The following is a 19349-nucleotide window of genomic DNA, read 5'->3' as shown; positions in this document are numbered from 1 at the left end:
AAATAAAAGTGGAAGTGATTTCATTTTTAGACTTAAAAGAGCTTTTTAAACTGATTTTATAGCACATATATCACTTTTTCCAGCATACATTAGCATGTTTGTTTAATATTCATAATTCTGTGAATGTGCTTACAACAAATGGAGTTATCATATTCTTAAAAGCTCAATATAATTTATAAATTTGGGGTTTTATGCAATCAACTAATTGTATGAAAACACTGTTAAAAATTAATAAGTTGAAAGGACACTAGAAGAATTGGCAGACTTTCATGAAGGACTGTAATTTGAACTCTGTGAGATCTTTTTCTGCAGGGCAATAATTGCTACTGTTTTTCTTCACATATACAAACAATGGAAGCATTGCATTTTAAATTACTTTATGTTAATTTAGTTTATTCTCCCATACAACATAGGCACAAAGGAGGGAGGAAAAGTTTGGTATTTTTACCATTGTCTATGAACCAGGGACATTTATATTCTTGGAGAACCAAGAATGAGTAAATAAACAAACTCCTTGCTCTCATCAAACTTTGTAATATTGGTAAAGACAAACAGTTAAAACAAACAGAGAAAGAGAAAAATCAAGAATAAATATGGGAACATACACATATATCAAGGTAGGAACTGAAAATGAAAACAAAAACTTTAGCCAAATATATTATGGTTACAGACCTCCACTTATGCAATTCCTGCATCATTTCAAAAGCTAGCTATGGTATCACAGCTAGTGACCCCCATTGAGATGTCTGATAGTGAATCCCACCTCTGAGGTGATAGTCATCACACTCATATACTTCTCCATTTTAATGATATTGTCATTCCTGGTTTGGATCAAAGTCCACCAGTTCTACCTGGTGCATTTTACCAATCTCTTCAACCTCTTTTCTCTCTGGTGAGGGTTTTCCAGCAGAAAGAATTTCTCAGGAGAGAAGCCTTTTGGAAATAAAAGATAACTTTAAATTCTATGAGTAGGCTCCCTTTATAGTATGGTCTGTGACAAACAGGCATGCCTCCATTTAACACACTTTTGATATTTCATGCTTGACAATCTTACCTGGGTAAGAGGTTATGACTATGTTTCAGCTGTCTAGTGTAGATACTGTGGAAGGCACAGAGAGCTTCTACCAAATGTATAAATATGTACATGGATAGATTTTTCTCCTCATCCAGTAAAAACAGCATGATCTTTCTCATGTAAACAATGATATCTTCTGGCTCCAGTCCTGGCTCCTGATCTCCATCACCATGAAATGTTATCTTCTCACCATCATTCATGTCTTTGTCAGTATGAACTTCTTGATTCTTTTTCTCTCAAACTATTCTCCTGTTGCAGTTTTTGTGGTGGTTTTTTGTTTGCTTGTTTGTTTATAACATCTCATCAAGTTAAGTTGGGCACATTTAGCAAGGCAGTTGAGCATCTCACTACCAGCAAGGTAGAGGAAGCAGAGTGTACAGTCACAAGTCCTTTGGAGTCACAGATTCCTGAGCCAGCCAGTCAACAACTTCAATGGAGAACCAGAGATGATATTGTCAAGCGAATGACTTCCAAAAGAGATCCAAGGGCCTCTTAGAGTAATAACTATAAAGTTCTGACTTAAATGTACAAGAACTACATGATACCAGGTAAGAGCAAGAGAAAGAAACTGAGGTTTATTGTTGTTGTTGTCATGTGACATAGAGTTGTCTACAACTCCTTATGTATAATAACCATAAGTCCTGTTCTGTCCTGTGCCAATCTCACTGTCTCTGCACACCTACCATGATTACCTCAGTCACTGAATCAATCCATCTCATCAAAGATCTTCCTCTCCTGCGCTGTCCTTCCAAACTCCAATCATGACATCCCTCTCTAAGTACTGGTTCCTCTTTGCAACATATCCAAAGTATGTCAAAGTTTCAGAATCCTTGCCTCCAAGGAACATCCTGGTTTTACTCTCTCCAGAATAAAACTGTTTGTTTTCTTAGCAGTCCATGGTATATTCAATACTCTTCTCCAACACCACAGTTCAAAGGCATCAATTCTCCTTCTATCATCCCTACTCATTTCCTAGCTCTCTGACACATGGCAAATGATTGCAAAGACCATGGTCTGTATCAGGCACACCTTAGTTTCCAGACTGACACCATTATTCTTCAGTACTTTGGAGAGGTCTCTAACAGCAAACTTTCCCATCACTAATACATCTTTTAATTTCCTGGCTGCCGGTACCAAGAGTGTTGATTGTGGAGCCAAGCAAACTAAAACTGGTAACAATCTGAATCTCTTATCAAGTGCTGCCAATTTGCCCAGTGGTGACAATCTTTGTTTTCTTACTATTGAGCCTCAATCCATATTGAAGGTTTTAGTCTTTGACCTGCTGCAGTAAGTGCTTCAGGTCCTCCTTAGTTTCAGCAAGCAGGGTTGTCTTGTCTGATAACACAGATTGTTGATGAGTCTTCCTCCAATACTGATACCACATTTCTCCTCAAAAAGCCCAGCCTCCCAGACAATCTATTCTGCATAGATTGAAAAGGTATGTACACCATTCCCAATTTGGAACCATGCAGTTTTTTCCTTCTCTGTTCTGAGGACTGATTTTTGGTCCAAGTGTAAGTTTCACGTTAGCATGGTCAAGTGTTCTGGAATTCCCATTCTCCTCAGAGTTAGCCACACAGTCAAATGCCTTTGTATAATAAATGAAACACAGATACACATTCCTCTTGTATTCCCTGCTTTCAGCCAAGATCCATCTGCCATTAGCTACAATATCCCTAATACCATGACTCCATCTAAACCCAGCCTGCACTTCTGGCACTTCTCCGTTGATGTGCTGTTCCTGTCATTTTTGGATAATCATCAGCAGAATCTTGCTTGCATGTCATATTAATGATATCGTTTGATAATTTTCACACTCTGTTGGATCAACTTTCTTTGGAATGGGAACAAATATAGAGTATCTTCCAGTTAGTTGGAAAAGTGATTATCCTCCAGATTTCTTGGAACAACTTGGTGAGCACATTTAGGGCAACATCGATTAGTTCAAATATGTCAATTGGTCTACTATCAATTCCTGGGGCCTTATTTTTTACCAATACCAATTCTTTCAAACAGCTGCTTGAACTTCTTCTATCATCACCATAGGCTCTTGCTCATATATTGCTTCATGAAATTCTTCTGTGTCTGCCAAGTCCTTTTTTTTTTTCAGGTAGATCATAATATTTTTATATCTACTTTTACTACTTCCTGGATCATTTAATATTTTGCCCAAAGCATCCTTAAGTATTGCAACTTGATGTTTGAATTTGTTCTTCAGTTCCTTGAGCTTAAGAACTGCTGAGTGATATCAGCCCTTCTGATTTTCTGACTCCAGCTTCCTGCACATTTCATTGTAATATTTCACTTTGTCTTCCTGTTCTGCCTTTTGAAATCTTCTCTTCAGCTCCTTAATATCTTGATTTCTTCTCTCTGCTTTGGCTTCTCAATACTCTAATGCAATTCAGAGTCTCTTCTGCCATCCATTTTGGTCTTTTCTTCCTCTTCTTTCTTTGTAATGACCTTTTGCACTCTTCCTGGGTGATATTCTTGATATCCTTCAATAACTTGTCTAATCTTCGCTCATTAGCATATAAAGCCTCAAACCTTATCCAAGATGGTTTTTAAATTCCTGTAGGATACACTCAAGGTCATTTTGGTCCCATGGATTTGATTTAATTTTCTTTAGCTTCAGCTTGAACTTGCATCTGAATAGTTAGTGGTCTCTTCCACAATCAGCACCTGGCCTAGTGTTCACAGCTGATATTGAGCTTCACCAGTGGTTCTTTCCACAGATGTAATCAGTCTCATACATATGCATACCATCAATATTATCAGTAAATCTATGTGTATTATCTGTGTGTATGTTTCTTATAAAAAATATTTGCAATAAGTAAATCATTGATTGTGTAAAATTCTATCATTCTGCCTCCATCTTCATTTCTGTCACCAAGTCCATGTTTTCCAACTACTGATCCTTCTTCTCTGAGGTTTATTAGATGGTCATAAGAGACTGTGAATGGCTCAGGACAGACTGACCCCATCTTTATCTTAGAAGATGGTTTATATATCCTTTGGCAGCAGAGAGTGGGATTTACACAGCTAGTGGTGCATCCCTTCTAATAGATGATAATTTCTGGCCATCTCATTTGTCCTTTTCTTGAGTGTCTGTTATTTTGCTACATTCCTTGATAATCTATTTTTATTGTTATATTGCTGCATTTCTTGTGAGTCTTGTTTTTATTTGTTCGTATGTTTGTTTTTGTCTGTTATTGTTTTATTGCTACAGTCTTTGTCAGTAACAGTTTTGATTTATCTCCCCTGTTAGCATTTCTTTTGCCATTCACTGTCAGCATGGCGGAGTTGACTTGAAATGTTGCTCCATGGAACCAGAGGAGGTGGAGAACTTTGCCCAAGCTTGCTGGTGGACCAAGGGAAAATACCATAATTTGCAAGTCTAAGAAAACATTTCTAGGAGGCTAATGGTCCAAGGATCTGTTGACCATGCTTGAAAAACCATCTAGATTCGAGAATTATATAATGTTTGAATAATTTATCTCTTCAACACTAGCTAATATATGAGGGGGTGAGTTGAGGTGACTAGAAATAAGTGAACAGATGCACATACTTTAGATACTTTATTTAGGAAAACAAGTGAAAATGGTTTATTAAGGTAAAGCAGAAGAGGCATGGTTGGTGAATGATAGAAAGGCCTTATGAAACAGTTGAGAAAAGAAACGAAATAGAAGGAAATACCCCTGGAAAGTCAAGAGTGGATCCAAACCTTTGGCAGGAGGAGAGAGAGCACGAATATTAAGTGGGCCTTACTTTTAATTGGACCCAGACTCCTGAGTTTGACCATAACATAAACACACCTAGGACCTACGGGATTGGTTGGGATTTGGAAGGAAAGTTTCTCCTGCATTCCTAAATTAGGGATTTTTCACCTAGATTCATCTGTTCTTGAATTCTCTTCCTATTTACCCTAAAAGACCTTGCTTTTAGTTCTCACTTATGGGAGTGGGAGAAATGGAAAGAGAAGGGACCAGACAGAGAGCAATTCTATCCCTTAACACTGTTGAGCATCTGAATTTTAACATGTTGACATCCTTAGTAAACCCTCTGTATTTATGGTTTTATGAGATGTAGGCATTATTGCCAAGGACCCTGTAGTAAAGCAGTAAGGTTGTTATCAGAATTATTATAAATAGGTGCAGTGGAGTGTAAATTTCATGTGTGACCTAATGGAAACTAATTTTATCATATGTATTATATTGATGAGGATATTTCCCTTTTGTAAAGTTAATAGAAGTCAAGTTTGGCCATTTTGGTTTCCTACACAAATTCAGAGGAAAGAGAGATTGAAATGTGAGAGCTGAGCAAAAGCTCTTCAGACATTTGGAGAAAAAAGAGAAGTACAAGCAAATCTCCTAGTTGTTGTAGATGCTGGTGTGTCAAAAGCACTTCACTTGTACAAGTGAGACAATTCAGTTGGAAATGAGATGTAGCAAACAGTTTTGGTAGTGTGGTAGATAGTAAAGGACATCTTTAACCCTGCATGTTGAAACTGAGGAGGACCTGAAGCACTTGCTTTAACAGGTCAAGTACTACAGCTTTTAATATAGATTGAAGCTAAACATCAAAAAAACAAAGATTCTCACCACTAAGTACATTGGCAGTACCATGATAGATGACGAAGATATTGAGACTGTTAACAGCTTTAGTTTGCTTGGCTCTACGATCAACACTTTTGGTACCAGCAGCCAGAAAATTAAAGGATTTATGCCTTTGAGGTGGTGAATTTATGAATTTGTGGTGATGGACAAGAGTATTGAATATACCACAGACTGCTAGGAAAACAAACAAGTTTGCTCTGCAGAGGGTGAGAATAGGCTGCTTCTTAGAGGAAAAGATTATGAAACTTCATCTGACATACTTTGGACGTGTTGCAAGGTGGGGCCAGTCCTTGGAGAAGGACATCATGCTTGGGACAGTGGAAGGACAGCCCAAAAGAGGAAGACCCTCAATAATATGGATTGTTTCAGTGACTGGGGTAATGGGGGTAGGTGTATCAGAGATAATAAGATTGACACAGGATAGAGCAGGTTTTAGGGCTGTTGTACATAGAGGTTTTTTTTGAGTTGCAGGTGACTTACAGTACGTAAAAACAAAATATATTTTGTCAAACTCAGACTCTAAACCATAACTATTGTAAACATTGTTAAAAAGAGTTGGGGGTGAAAGGAAAGGAAAGAAAAGAGAGAAAGAAGAAAGAAAGAAAGAAAGAAAGAAAGAAAGAAGAAAGAAAGAAAGAAAGAAAGAAAGAAAGAAAGAAAGAAAGAAAGAAAGAAAGAAAGAAAGAAAGAAAGAAAGAAAGAAAGAGAAAGAAGAAAGGAGGGAGGGAGGGAGGGAGGGAGGAAGGAAGAGGAAGGAAGGAAGGAAGGCAGGAAGGAAGGAAGGAAGGAAGGAAGGAAGGAAGGAGAGAAAGAAAGAAAGAAGAAACTGGTCCCAAGGAGGGAACAGGCCTTTATTAAAGTAAACCTGAGAGGCTCACCAAGGAAACTCTTGTGGAGAGGATCAGAGTGGTGCACAGGCAGACAAAGACAATTTCTTTTTAATAGGGACTTTTAAGGAGATAGGAGAAGGTGATAATTTGATCCTGAATTTGGGGATAGGGGTCCTGTCAATATGTGATTAGGCCCAGGGCCTTATCAGGCATTCATCTAGTCAGTTGCCTTATCAGGACATATAAATAATCAAGTTTTTTCCAAAGAATAGCAAACATGGAGACAAAGCCTAAGGATAGCTGTGACATTCTTCCTTCAAAAATTATGCCTTTTATTTATAAAATGGGCAGAGGAGGGATATTGGAAGGCTATGAACAGAGGAATAGAATTGTCTGTTTTAAAGCGAACTAAAGTTGTAGTTCGCTTGATGGCTGGCAACAAACATGAAATGATGGGAGTTGAAGATTTTAGAATGCAAGATTTATGATTGCTATTTACTCTATATCCTGGCAAATTTTTCTTTTTAGATATAATCTTATAGCATTACTCTGAAGGCTCAAGCAAGGATTTTTTTACGTGGTTATAAAAATATGAAATGTAAAAAGAAAGAATAGTTGAAGACATTGAACACTAAGGTATTGGAAAAATGGAGATGGAACACATATTAGAGGTCAGCATAACTTTACATTAAAGGTGAACACGAATTCCATAGATTGTCCTACATACTGTGTATCATACAGAAAGGAAAGCAAGTTACACATCAGTCACATAATTAAAGCAATGTACTCATCCAACTATAGAACTGTAAAAGAAAGATATCTTACTATGAAAGGTGGCACTCTCTGAATCTACAGAGGACAGAAAAACATGTTTTAAATTCTTACATGTAAACACAGCAAAATATTGTCTGTTTTGAAAAATGTTTCCGTTTGTGGTATAGAATGATCTTAAATTATTTGGTTATATTAAACATATTTTGTAAGATTCAAGATGGAAATGGCACTATGCTGGGCAAAGTCATCCACAGGATCTCTCCTCACTCAAGTCACTGCTGCAGTCACTGGTAAACCATCTGGTTGAGGGTCTTCCACTTACTCCCTATGTTTCCTACCATGATGTTTTGTTCCAGGGACTGACTCCTTCTGACAACATGCTCAAGATATGCAAGACAAAGTTTTACCATATTTGCTCTTAGGGAGCACTAGAACTATATTTTCTTCAGGACAGATTTGTCTGCTCTTTTGGCATTTCATGGTATATTTGGTACCATTCTACACCACCGCTGTTCAGAGGCACTCATTTCTCTTAGATTTTCCTTGTTCACTGGCCAACATTTACATGCCTATGAAGCAAAGGAAAATGCTATGGATTGGGCAGAGTGTACAGTAGTCTTTGAATTGACACTCTTGCTCTTAGCCCTTTGAAGAGTTCCTTGACAGTAGATTTAATAAATTATAATAAAGCCATTATAAAATAAAAATGTATGCTAAATAAAATAAAACATCTCTACCATGTATAGAGCTTTTCTTTATTTTTGCAGACTAAATGGAAATAGGTAATGACACTTTTTTGTGAGAACAATAGTTTGAGATTCAAAGTAGTCTCTTTATCTGTCAGTAGGAGTACACAGAGGCACTGTAAAAAAAGAAGTAACTGACAGAAGAATTTCATGAAGTGACATAGGACAAAGAAACAATGGTGATGAAGGAAGAGCTCCAAGCTCTTCTGAAGGTTAAAAAAAAAAAGCCCCAGAAATTGATGGCATACCAAATGATATATTTCAGCAAACCAATCCAGCTCTAGATGCCCTCATCATGTTGTGCCAATAAATTTGCTGGACAGCTACCTGGCCGACTGGCCGGAAGAGATCCATATTTATTCCCATTTCAGAAAAATGTGATCTGACAGAATATAGAAATTATCCAAAAATATCACACAAAAGCAGAATTCTGCTGACAATTATAAAAAAAAAAAAAGATTAAAACAGTGCATCTACAGAGAACTGGTAAATGTGTATGCTTGATTTAGAAGAAATCATGGCACTAAGGACATGGTAACCAATGCCAGAAGGTTCTTTGCTGAAATGAGAGAGTACCAGAGGAATGTTTATCTATGTTTCTTTGACTATGCAAAGGCATTTGATTGTGTGGATCACAGCAAACTGTGGCTCACATTGAGAAGAATGAAAGTCCAAGAATACTTAATTTTGCTTATGCTAACAATTTTTGGACCAGAAAACAGTCATCAGAACAGAACAAGGAAACATTGCCTGGCTAAAAATCAGGAAGAATGTGTGTATCAGGGATGCACCCTGTCTCCATACCTTTTCAATCTATATGTTAAATAGATCTTTTGGAAACAGGACTTTATGAGGAGAAATATGACATCAGGATTGGAGGAAGACCCATCAACAGCTTATGCTATGCACATGACATATTGAGGAGGATGTGAAGCTTCAGAAGGTAAAGTGCTGGAGGCTTCAAAATGAATTGAAGCTCAAAATCAAGTAAACAAAAATTCTAACCACTGGGCTAATTGGCAGCATGATGATAGATTAAGATTATAAGCAATTTTAGTTTGCTTGATTCCATAATTAACACTCGTGACACTCTTGTTGTTATGTGTCATTAGGTCACTTGTAACTCATAGTGACCCATTGTACAACAGCCCTATCTTGTGCCAATCTTACTGTCTCTGACACATCTACCCTCATTACCCTAGTAACTGAATCAATCCGTCTATTGAGGGTCTTCATCTCCTATGCTATCCTCCTGCCCCAAGCATGACATCACTCTTTAAGGGCTTGTCCCTCCTTGCAAAATGTCCAAAGTATGTGAGATGAAGCTTCAGAATCCTTGCCTCCAAGGAGCAGCCTGACTTCAGCCTCTCTAGGATGAAACTGTTCATTCTCTAAATAGTCCATGGTATACTCAATACTCTTTTCCAACACCACAGCTCAAAGGCATCCATTCCCTTTCTATTATACCTAGTTATTATCAAGTTTTCTGATACGTAACAACTAATTACAAAGACCGTGGCCTGTATTAGGCATACTTTAGTCTCTAGACTGACATTGTTGCTCTTCAATACTTTAGAGAGGTCTTTGAGAGCATACTCTCCAAATGTAATTAATTTTTTAATTTCCTGGCTGCTGGTACCAAGAGTGTTGATTGTAGAGCCAAGCAAACTAAAGCTGTTTACAATCTCAACCCCTTCAACATCCATCATGTTGCTGGCAACTGGCCCAGTGGAGAGAATCTTTGTTTTCTTAATATTGAACCTCAATCCATATTGAAGGCTGCAGTCCTTGACCTTCTGCAACAACACTTTAGGTCCTCCTCAGTTTTAGCAAGCAGGATTGTGTCATCTTATTGATGAGTTTTCCTCCAATCCTGATGCCACATTTCTCCTCATACAGCCCAGCCTCCCAGATAATCTGTTCTGCATAAAGATTGAAAAAGTATGGAGATAGGACACATCCCTGGCTTACAACCTTCCCAATTTTGAACCACGCAGTGTTCCCTTACTCTTCTCTGATCACTGCCTCCTGATCCAAGTATAAGTTTCACATAAGCACGATCAAGTGTTCTGGGATTCCCATTCTTTTCAGAGTTAGCCACAGTATGTTGTGGTCCACACAGTCAAACACCTTTGCATAGTCAAAGAAACACAGATATATATTCCTCTAGTACTCCCTGCTTTCAGCCAAGATTCATCTAACATTAGTTACAATACCCTGCCCTCTTCTAAACCTAGCCTGCACTTCTGGCAATTCTCTGCTTATGTGCTGTTCCGTTTGTTTTTGGATAATCTTCAGCAGAATCTTGCTTGCATGTGATGTTAATGATATTATTCAGTAATTTCCACACTCTGTTGGATTACGTTTCTTTGAAATGGGAACAGTCAGTTGGCCATGTGGTTGTCTTCCAGATTTCTTGGTACAACTTGGTGAGCACATCTAGGGCAACATCTGTTTGTTTAAATGTATCAGTTTATAGACAGTCAATTCCTGGGGCCTTGTTTTTTACCAGTTCTTTCAGAGCAGCTTGAACTTCTTCCTTAATCACCACAGGCTCTTGCTCATATATTGCTTCATGAAATTCCTCTGTGTCCACCAGTTCCTTTTTGTACAATGACTTTGTATACTCTTTCATCTTCTTTTAATACTTCCTGCATAATTTAATATTCTGCCCAAAGCATCCTTAAGTATTGCAACTTGATGTTTGAATTTGTTCTTTAGTTCCTTGAGCTTAAGAAATGCTGAGCACGTTTGGCCCCTTTGATTTTCTGACTCCAGCTCTTTGCACATTTCATTATAATACTTTGTATTCCCACACTGCCCTTTGAACTCTTTTTTTTCAAGGTCCTTAATATCTTGATTTCTTCCCTTTGCTTTGGCTTCTCAAAGCTTGAGTGCAATATTCAGAGTCTCTTCTGACATTCATTTTGGTGTTTACTTCCTCCTCTGTCTTTGTAATGGCCTTTTGAATTCTTCCTGGATGATATTCTTGATATTCTCCCACAACTCCTCCGATGTTCGCTCATTATTGTTCAAGGCCTCAAACCTGTTCCTGAGATGGTTTTGAAATTCAGGTGGCATAGAATCAAGGTCATATTTTGATTCCTGTGGGTTTGATTTAATTTTCCTCAGCTTTAGCTTGACCTTTCATATGAATAGTTAGTGGTGTGTTCCACAATCAGCACCTGGCCTAGTTTTCACAGCTGATATTGAGCTTCTCCAGACGTTTTTTCCCACAGATGTAATTGATCTGATTCCTATGCATACCATCAGGTGAAATTCATGTGTATAGCCTGTGCTTATGTTTCTTATAAAACGTATTTGTAATGAATAAATTATTGATTGTGCAAATAGCTATCATTCTATACTCAGCTTAAAGTCTGTCAGCAAGTCCATGTTTTCTAACTGCTGATCCTTCTTTTCTGTTCCCAACTTTTGCATTCCATTCACTAATTATTAAAAATAAAAGACAAATTGCATTAGGAAAACCTACTCTCTGGGACCTCTCCAGAGGGTTGAAGAGCAACAATGTCAGTATAGAGACCACATGATCTAAACCAAGGCCTTTGCAATTGTCTGCAATGCATCAGAGAGCTGGGCTATGACCAAGGATGATAGAAGAAGAAGCAATGCCTTTGAGTAGTAGTGCTAGAGAAGAGTATAGAACATACCATAGAACAAAGAAGTCTGTCATGAAGAGAACAAAACCTAGTTTTTCCCTGGAGGCAAGGGCTTTGAAGCTCTGTCTTACATACTTTGGGCATGTTGTGAGGAGGGGAGTGTTCTTAGAAAAGAACATCATGCTTAGAATGGTACAGGTTCAATGAAGAATAGAAAGACCCTGGATGAAATAGACTGACGTAATAACAAGTATAATGAGGGTAGGTGTGTTGGGGACAGCACAATTACCTTACTAAAGGGTAGGGTTCAGAGTTATTGTATAGAGGATCATTATGAGTCGCAGGTGATTTGGCGGCACATTAACAACAACAACAATAATATATATAAAAGGAAAACTCTGTTTTTTAATTTTATTTTATTATTTTGTGTGTGTACCATCAAATCAGATCTGACTGGTACAGGAGGGGATTGCCCCTCCTTCTCCAGCAGAACATTTGGTGGATTTGAACCGCATACCTCAGGGATTGCAGTGCAGCTTCTTGCCACTAGGCCATCAGAGCTCCCTGAAACTCTGTTTTTTTAAAGCTGAACTACTAAATGAAAGATTTGACATACACAATGGCTCTCTTGAAATATGGACCAGTGTTCATAACCCAAAACTTCACAATCTTGAAAACCACAGACAGCATTTAATGAACAGCTCAGAGTTGTTAGAAATTGACATCTGCTTAACAGTTATTCATATAACAGCAAGAACAATATAGAGGGAAACATATTTATGTATGTCTTAAAGGATCATGACACTTGCTTCAGGCTGATGTTATTCTATTTTCATTGCCACTATTAAATCTTCAGGATTTCCCCAAGTTTTTGGAGAGATTACTTCAGTTACCTTTCAATACATTCAGATCAATGTATAATTCTAAAACTATGGTCTTATTTAGTTATTTCCTAGTAATCATGCTTATACTACTGTCATAGTGTCATCTTTAAACAACTAGTGTATGCTTTGTGTGTTGGGTTTTTTTAAAATGTTTGATTTGGTTGTTAATGCTTTTTTGAAGCAGTTACACTGAGAGAATTAATTCTTTTTCTGTGATGCAACTGTATTTTCAGCCCATGTACACTAAATCAGAGTCTCCATTTTAACAATATTCCCAGGTGATTTTTATAATCCCCAGGTATAGGAGGAAGAATCACCGAGCAGATATTGTTAAAGTGTAGATTCAGGTTCAGCATATTTGGTTGAAAATGCAAGTTCTTTGCAAATCAGAATGAGCATATTTGAGCTCTAGTTTTAATGGAATATAGAATGCTTTGACGCCAACACAGATTTTCTTGTGGACTATTAGGGTTTAGTGGTTATTGACAAAAGATTTATCTCATCAATGTTTTAAGAAATAGCAAACAATTCGATGTAGTTTGTATTCACAAGGCATAACCATCAGTTGTAGCTGATTCTACAGCACCTAACATGTTGGCATATCCAGTAATCAACTCATATCTAAAAGCAATGTTGCTCTTTAATATCTTGTTGTTTTTGTTATGTGCCGTCCAGTCGTTTGTGACTCATAGTGACCCTATGTACAACAGCCCTAAACCCTGCTCTATCTTGTGCCAATCTCATTGCCTCTGACACACCCATCCTGATCACCCCAGTCATTGAATCAATCCACCTCATAGAGGGTCTTCCCCTCCTGTGCTGTCCCTCTACTCTAACCAGCATGATGTCCCTCTCCAAGGACCTGTCTCTCCTTACAACATGTCCAAAGTATGTCAGACGAAGCCCCAGAATCCTTGACTCCAAGGAGTAGCCTGGTTTAACCCTCTCCAGGATGAAACAGGATGAGTCTGTTTGTTTTCTTGGCAGTTCATGGTACATTCAATACTCTTCTCTAGCACCACAGCTCAAAGGCATCAATTCTCCTTCTGTCCTTCCTAGTCATTGTCCAACTCTATGATGCGTAACAAGTGATTACAAAGACCATGGCCTGTATCAGGTGCACCTTAGTCTCCAGAGATCTTACAGAACAAAAAACAAACATTTTAAACGCCTTGAGCACATTCCATATTTGATACATATGCTCAGAATTTTTGAATAATGGTCATTCTGTTGATTTAAAATAGGCTGATACAATTTTTTAGTAAAGTAACTTCATTTGTTTTAAAAAATATTAATATACCAGATGATGTCCTCCGGTATTAAAGTAGTATATTGAAATTTCAAATAACTTTACTGGAAAACATTCTCTCTACAGATTATCTGTAAATCCAAGCATCTGTCACTTATACATAATAAAAAAAATCACCAAGTTATAACAATTTAGCCAGAAGAATGTAGTTGCAAATGTGAGTATTATAATAAATGTTACAAACCAAATTATATATGAATGGTAAAAAGAATAAAAAGCGAATTTGTCATAATTTTACCTATATGTTGTTGCCCTGTGTACTTGTTTGTTGTTTAAGGATAATCTTACTGCTTAATGGGCCAACATTTGTGCTGCCAACTCAAAGACAGGAGGTAAGAACAGACAAGCTGCTCTCTGGGAGAAAAACAAGTAATCTCCTGCTTGATTCACAGCCTCTGAGAAAGCTCTGGAGGGTCAACTAAACTATGAGTCTTTTCTGGCTGATGCCAATAAGGTGGATTTTGTGCTCTGTTTTGGGTTTTTTTCCCCTAGAAGTACTGGACAATCTATTAGTTTACCCATTTGAGATTTTGATAATGTTCTCAGTTATTAAATTTTTATTGTAATATGTGTGAATTTATTTTACTGCACCAAACACTTGCATGTTCTTGATCAGTTCTTGATTTCATGTACTATCTTTTATACATGCTTAAAAATATTAATCCTATCAAATTAACAAAGTAGTTAAAAAAGTATGAGTCACTACAGGAATCCTTTTGAAGCATTGCTCTTGTGAGGGTGGTTGTTAAGTGCTCTGCAGTAGACTACACATAGCTATGCAAAGTGACTCCATGAACAATAACTCTGAACCTTGTCCTTTCCTGAACCAAGCTCATCTTTGAAATATTTTATCTTATTACCACAGTCACTATGTTAATTTGTCTCATCCAGGGTCTTCCTCTGCTGCACTCACCCTCTATCCTTTCAAGCATCTTATCTTTTTCCACAAACTGGTCCCTTTAACATCAAATCCAAAGAATGAGAGATGGAGCTTCAAAATCTTTCCCTTCAGAGAACAACTCAGTTTCACCATCTCCGGAACAGACCTGCTTGTTCCCTTGACAGTCCCTGGCATGTCCAATGCTCTCCTCTAGCACCAAAACTCAGAGGCGTCAATTAATTCTTCTTCTGTCATCCTCACTCATTGTCCATTTCTCATACAGATAGCAAGCAACCAAAAAGACTCTGGACTAGATCAGCCACATCTTAGGATGTTCCAGACACTCCTGACATCGTTGCTCTTTAGTTCTCTTGAGGGATTTATGACAGTAGATCCTCCCAATGAAACTAGGTGTTTTATTTTGTTTTTCTTGACTACTATTGCTAAGGGTTCCAGTTGGAGGTTCATGTGTGAAGCTGTGCATTCTGGTGAGTAGGTTTTCTTGATTCAGGTGTAAACTGGTAGTTTTTTATTTCCTCCACAATTGTATGTATGCTAATTGGTCTCTTAGATTTAGTTAACCATCAACTGTGGTCTGGAAGCCTCTTGTTTGAGTCAATCAGGACCCAGTGGGCAGGCCTTTGTATTTAAAAGTCAGTTGAGTCCTTGGATCTGGTGTTAATTGTGTTTGGGAAGGACATTGTTCTAAGTGGTAAAGCACTTGTCTGCCAGTTTGCTGTACTGAGATAACTTGGGGTTGCTGTAATACTGAAGGTTGTGCTGGTGGTATATCAAATGCCATAAAGGTTACCTGTGGTGGACAGGGTTTGGTAGAGCCCCAGATGAAGACAGACATGAAAACAAGATTAGCATCACATCTTAAACAACCCTCCTTTGGGAACTCTATGAACATTCGAGAAATGATAACATTTACAGAACAGAGTTCAGATCTTTTGTTCATAGAGTCACTGTGAGTCATACTTCACTTGCTGGCACTTAACAAGAGCAACCAAAAATACTGAAGTTGTTGACCATGGATCCTAGCAAGATAAAATCATCAACAAACTCAAAATTTTCTCCATCTATCATAATAAAACATTTTGGCTTAGTGGTGGAGATCTTTGTTTTCTTGATGTTGAGATGCAATCCAGTCACAATAATGATATATTATTAAGTCCATTTCCTTAAATTTAGGTTTTACTTTCACCAGTTGTTAGGCATGCCACTATGGATACGTTACCCAGTTTCTTAAGTTGTCAGCTTCCTTATTTATAAAATGGCATAAATCTATTGTTGAATTCTTTAGTATTGCTGAAAATAAATATTATAAATAGTGGAAAAGCAAGTATTTCCTTATAAGAAATAGATACTATGTAAAGAAGGTGGATTGACATGCTGACTACCACAATGGGGCTGAGCAGGACTGAGATCATGAGGATGGCCCAGCACAGGGCAAAGTTCAGATCTGTTTGCTATCCATTGTGTTCCTAGGAGCCTGGCTCAGTCCATTTGATGACACCTCACAACAACAACAACCATAGTCCATGACCTTTACCATGTTTTTCCTTCCGGGATCAAGATAACCACAAAATGCTACCCACAGCTTAGCCATTTTCAAGAACTTAAAAAAAAAAAAATCAAGAGAGTTGCTGAGGATATAGCATCAGAATCTCTTATTTTAACATTTTGGATATCAGATCTTTGGCTTTGGAAATTTGATTTTATTTTTCCATATTGCAGCTAACATACACTGCTGAAAATTCACTCTGCTATTAAACATCAAAACAATGCCACATGGAAGCTCCTTCCTGCCAGGGTGAGCAGTTGCTGTTAAGTCATCTGTTTGTGCTGTTCTAAAAAGCTTTGAAGTCAAACCTAAAGCCAAAATCCTCACAGATGTTGCATGGAAATGAACTTCAAAAAAGATGCACAGTGTTCATTCACAGGCAGGTAAACATTTGTGAGACTGAGAAAAGAAAATGTGGAACACAGAGAGCCTCACTTAAAGGCAAAACAAGCCCAGGGCATTCTCTTTAAAATTGACAACTCTGTTTACATGGCTTCCTACCTTTCTAGTAAGTGACCGTTGAAGTCTCACATTTTGAACCAATTTATATTGACCTCTTCCTGTGCTTTCAATAGTGTCTTTTATAGTGAGGTTTCTTTTTCTTTTTTTTTTTTCTTGAAGCTCAAATGAGAGCAGGAGAGACCCAAAGAAAAGAAGTGTTTTATTTTTAATAAGCTTTGTCCCTGCTCAAGCTGCTATCTGTGGAGGAGATAACATGTATGCGATTCTGAAACTCATTGCTGTCGAATTAGAGCTGACTCAAGAGTTGCCCTTCCATTGGGTCCCAGAAGCTATAAATCACATAAGAATTGATGAAACATCTTACTCAAACAGAGGTGATGGAGAAATGGTGGATTCTAGAGACACGCAGCCTTTGAGTTAATAATGCATCTCCTTATCGAAAAATCCCACAAGAGTTTCATTATGTTTCGTTATCTGAAGGCTTTTCATTGTTAAGAACCTATTTTATGCCAGATATTAGGCTATGAAAGGGAGATATACAAAGACAATAATAAATCTATTCATTTTTAAAAACTTTGTTTCAAACTAAGCTCTTTTTTCTTTTCCAAAATACCCATAATGTAGACCAAGTTTTACTTTAATAAAATAATTTATTCTTCATCCTTTTAATTTTCTCAACAGATTACTTAGAAGTTTAGATGTCATCACAAAGAATAAGAAAGCAAAGCCTACAAATTAGAGTGGATCAATTTATCAGGATTATAGTTTGATATTTCAGTGCCTAAAGCTTACTCAAATCCCCAAAATAATTTCGTCAAACAAGGTTATAACTGGAGATAAACAGCCCAGTTCCTTTTGAGTTTTCAACACTCTTGTCTTCCATTATTAGTTTATAATATCATTTATTTTTAAAAAAATAGCAAAGATTTATCAAGAGTGTGGCATTGAATCACTTATGCTTTAAGGCAAACAATGTCTGTGATACTCAGCTTTGTGAATGTGGATTCTTTGCCCTCAATGTATTAGCCAAGTTTCTCGCACCCAAAGTTTTCTTGAATTGATTGATGGCAAGCCATACCACAAAGTTTCGTTTTTCTTCTGATCCTCAGTAAACATGTATTAATAAGTACGAAGAAATTATACTACTGAAGCCTGTGAAGTTCTAATATCATCAGATCCACTGATGTTACAGCTCAAACTGTCCATTTTCTGTCTTTATGAGATACAAGTGCACTGATGACAATGCCAAAGGTGCATGGTTTGAATCCACAAGATGTTCTACCGGAGAAGGAGGTATAATTCTCTGCCTTGCCAGTCAGATCTGATTCAAGGTACAAAAAAGAAAGGGGGGGGGGAAGAAAGAAAAGAAATGCACCAATAACAAGCGAGACTGGCAAAAGGCGAAGAAAGTTTCTTGCTACAGAGTACTGCTTTTACTGGATTACCAGTAACATGAAAGTAGCCAAATTAAACCTTCCTACTCTAGAATCGATTCTCATTCATGATGACATCCAACAAGATTCTGTGGCTTCAATCTTTATAGTAGTAGATAGTCATATCTTCCTGCTAACCAATTGGTTAGTATTTCAACATGTAATGCACTGTATTACCAGTGATCCTTAAGAAGTAAGTATGCTTAAAAAAGCACAATAGTATCCAAATTCTTGACCACAAATATAGAGTTAATGAAAAAAGATAGTAAGATTTAAGTGAACTCTATTTAAAAAAGAAATGAAGTATGTTATTCCTCTGGCTAACCTTACACTGTCATTGTTAAGTGCCTGTCAAGTCACAGTTGATTCATAGCGACCCTATGAACGAAAGTCTTGAACATCTCCCATATAACTTTCGTCCTTTCTCCAGGATCATACGGTTTCCAGAGGCAAGTTATCGTGGAAGTGGATGCCACTCCTGCTTCCAAGCTTGCTTTAATCAGGGAGCTTCACCAAATACTGTCCATCATGGAAAACCATTCTCGCATTTGACTCATCAGTGTCACAGTGTTCAGCTTCATCACAACCACAAGTTACCTCTGTAAAGCAAGTGGACAGACCAGAATTAAATGACCTAGAAGAATGTTTCACCACAAACAGTTAAAGGCCAATAGGATTTTAAGCTATGGCCTGGAGTAGGCTCCGCAGCTTTGACCTCACCCTTACCTACCCTTACTCTAAGGGTCAGGGCCATCCATACAGCTCTCAAAGCCAAAAAGGACAGTAACACACAATGCTAAAGACCCCAGAAACTTCCCCTGCCTGACTGCCACCAAGAGGAGCTGCCAGGATAACCTTATAGGTAAAATAAAATAAAATATTGTCCTCGTTAATACTGATTACTTTTATATTATCATTATTATTGTATTCTTTTCTCTTGAAATTTAATGAGCTTTGTTGTAGTTGTTATGTGCTGTCGAATTGCTTGTGACTCTTAACAATCCCTGTATACAGCCTTAAACCCTGTTCTATCCTAAACCAACCTTATTATCTCTGACACACCTTTGTCCACTACTCCAGTCACTAAATCAATCCATCTCATCGAGGATCTTCCTTTCTTGTACCATCTCTCCACTCTCCCAAGCATAATGTCCCT

The 19349-nt window shown here is 37.6% G+C and overlaps 1 pseudogene; it reads right to left on the bottom strand.

Moving 5' to 3' along the window:
• Nucleotides 1–710: 710 nt before the first annotated feature.
• The window catches only part of LOC102874162, a 24005-nt pseudogene continuing 5366 nt past the window's right edge, over nt 711–19349 (bottom strand).

The sequence above is a fragment of the Elephantulus edwardii genome, unplaced genomic scaffold (assembly GCF_000299155.1).
Source record: "Elephantulus edwardii isolate Elephantulus edwardi_28Jun2011 unplaced genomic scaffold, EleEdw1.0 scaffold00300, whole genome shotgun sequence".
Taxonomy (NCBI): domain Eukaryota; kingdom Metazoa; phylum Chordata; class Mammalia; order Macroscelidea; family Macroscelididae; genus Elephantulus; species Elephantulus edwardii.
Note: the sequence above shows the minus strand (reverse complement) of the source record. Positions and strands in the feature narration are given on the sequence as shown.